The sequence below is a fragment of the Atta colombica genome, unplaced genomic scaffold (assembly GCF_001594045.1).
Source record: "Atta colombica isolate Treedump-2 unplaced genomic scaffold, Acol1.0 scaffold32, whole genome shotgun sequence".
Classification (NCBI taxonomy): Eukaryota; Metazoa; Arthropoda; class Insecta; order Hymenoptera; family Formicidae; genus Atta; species Atta colombica.
In genome coordinates this window covers 815,058-817,991 of record NW_017259426.1, presented here as the reverse complement: position 1 = coordinate 817,991, position 2,934 = coordinate 815,058, and positions in this window count along the sequence as shown.

The window sequence follows — 2,934 nt, the reverse complement described above, 5'->3', positions numbered from 1 at the left end:
AAATTCACAACTAATTTATAATTAACAAATTACAAATGTAATAAAACAGTCATAACTTAATACATACATATATAATAGAATTTGATAAAATATTTAATATAATAAAAGGCAATAATCTTTATTAATCTTTATTAAAAATATCTACTCTATAAATACATTTTTTATGTAAATTAATAATTCTAATAAATGATTTATTAAGATCATAATGTGAATACACAAGAGTTTAATGCCTATTATGGTCGAGGCTGGATCTTAGATGTTTTTAAATAATTTTTAAATTAATAATTACTATAAATTTTACGATGCATAAAATAAAGTTCTCTTCTTCGTTATACATATTGCAGATTAATTATGAAACACTCGTTTGACATAGTAACAATTTTTTAATTAAATATCATGTTCAATAATTACAGCGGATCTATATCTCTCGCAACTGAAATTTGGATTTAGTTACGAATATATCCGGAGAAGGAACGCGTTTAAATTAATTTGATTCACTCTGTTTTTCGCGCTGCGCCGCGCGCGAAAAAGAGGGGGGGGGGAGTGAAGCTCGGTGCGCTGAACGGCACAGCCATAACGGCGTACTCAATGCTCATTTCGATTCGGACAAGTGTAGGGATGGATGTCATTCTGATCGCCGAGATATATCGCGCAGGCCACGCGCGTCTAGTCAAAGTCACGCAGATGCTGAACGAGACGTACACACTAATCACCGAGAGAACAAGTAACAATAATACGCAGTACACAATGTACGTGTCGCCTCGATATTCGACGCTTGGCTAACACCGTCGCCATGCGTAAAACGATTCCTTACCAACACAATATTGCGACAATTCTTTCCTATCGGATCCTGTTTTCTGATACAAGGAGCTAACGTTCTTTAGAAATTGTTCGAAAGCGAGGTTAGTCAGTTTCTTTTATTCAGCCTCGAAATTAATTTTGTTCTCGTAAGGTCGTCTCATATAAGAGAGAGAGAGAGAGAGAGAGAGGGGGGGGGGAGATAGAGAAATAGAAGGACAGCTTAACTTCTGTTCGTTGAAATAATCGTAAATTTGGGAGCAAAAGAATCTTTATAGTTACGAAAAATGATGCTAACAGTAGTCACCATATCTGGTTATCCTTTACTTAAGTAGTGTTAAGAAGATAATCTGACTTTAACGTTCACCGTATTCGGATAAACGGTATTGCAAAAACTCCCTAATAAGGATGCGTTCCATTAAACAATAATGATATCATTTCATCCTTGTTTATCAAATGTTAAATAAGGATAAAATGATGCATGCAAGTTGCAAACATTGTGAATGTTAAATGGAATGCAGGGGAGATAAAATATAACTTACAATTAGTCGCGACTAATTTTAATCACGCATTCCTATAGCGATTCATTTATTGTATCACGGTATAAATAATGATAAGTACGTTGCAATGCACGCTGTTAATCATAATGTTCCATTAAAACTTCAAAATACATCAATCGATATCTTATAGTTCATTATATTTTTGATAAGGAAACGATAATTTATTTAATGAGCAATTTGGTTAACAATAAGTACAAAGAATCAGTATTAATATATTATAATTAATTTTAATGCTACTAAATGTTAATTAATATTAATAATTTGGTCCAATTTGTTAGCATTTTATTCAAAGTTTAATTCTTTTTACAAGAAAAGAATGTAGTAATATTTACAAATTTTATACGATTTATACATTAAAATTCTATTTTATTTTTATATAATTTATTTACAAATGTAATATTTGATATCATTTTAAATATAATGTATACATCGGAATTTTATATTTACATATATCGATTATGAGTATTTCTTTTTTAATAATTTTATATTATATATTATACAAAATATTAAAATGATAATATATGATAATTCTTTCTCTGTACATACATTACTATTATTATTAACAAAGTAATTGTAATATATGTTAATATTAATTCTTCATAATTTGAACTAAATACAATTTTTTATATAAAATAAAAATAAATTACGATATCGTGATAGCTATTAGATATATTCAAAATTTGTAATACAAATATAAGTATAATATAGTAGTAATAAGTATAATTAATTTTATTAATATTAATCAAATTTAACTGTTAAACTTATTATAACTTGATGACTCGATTTAACATAGATATTAATACACATAAATATATATTTTTAAATGAAATCAATTTTTTTTAATTTGAAATATTTAGGTTAAATTAGGTTTCAATAAAAATGTTACAAAAACGCGTGAGTAATGTTGAACTGAAGTGAAAAATAATGAACTTTATGTATAAGTAACTTTTAAAATCAACGAATGCAGATGTAGCACTACAAGATCTAGTTCAGATTTTTTAAATAAAATTCATTGGAAAGTAAATTTCATATTATGCATACTTAACTATTACTATTAATCATTACTATTAATCATTATAACTCTACAATATGCTATACAGTTTCATCATATAATTAAATAGTTTATTTTTTAGTTTTCTTAAACTTAAAATTATATTTTAATCATATTTTTTTATAAAGATTAGAGCTTTAAGCTTTCAACAATTCTGTAACCTGGTTTTAATTCTTTAAAAATAAAAATTTGGAACAATTCAGAAATAAGCTTTTTAATCAGATCACAAGTTAAATATTCTCTTATTATTTTAGAAATATCTCATTTCTCAAATAGAAATATCTTATTTATTTAACAAATTAATATCATAAGGCTGATCAATATCTTATTAGATTAATAATGTCAATCGATTATTTGTTATTTTAAGTATAGATGCGGATACACTTCCTATGAATCTGCAGCTGCAGTACTGAAGGATTCGGTTCGAGACAAGCAGGATTGGCTTGAAGGTTGATTTTATCTTTACTTTAGCATTTATGCTTGCATTTTACAATTTAATTATTTTAAGATATACATACGCCTTTT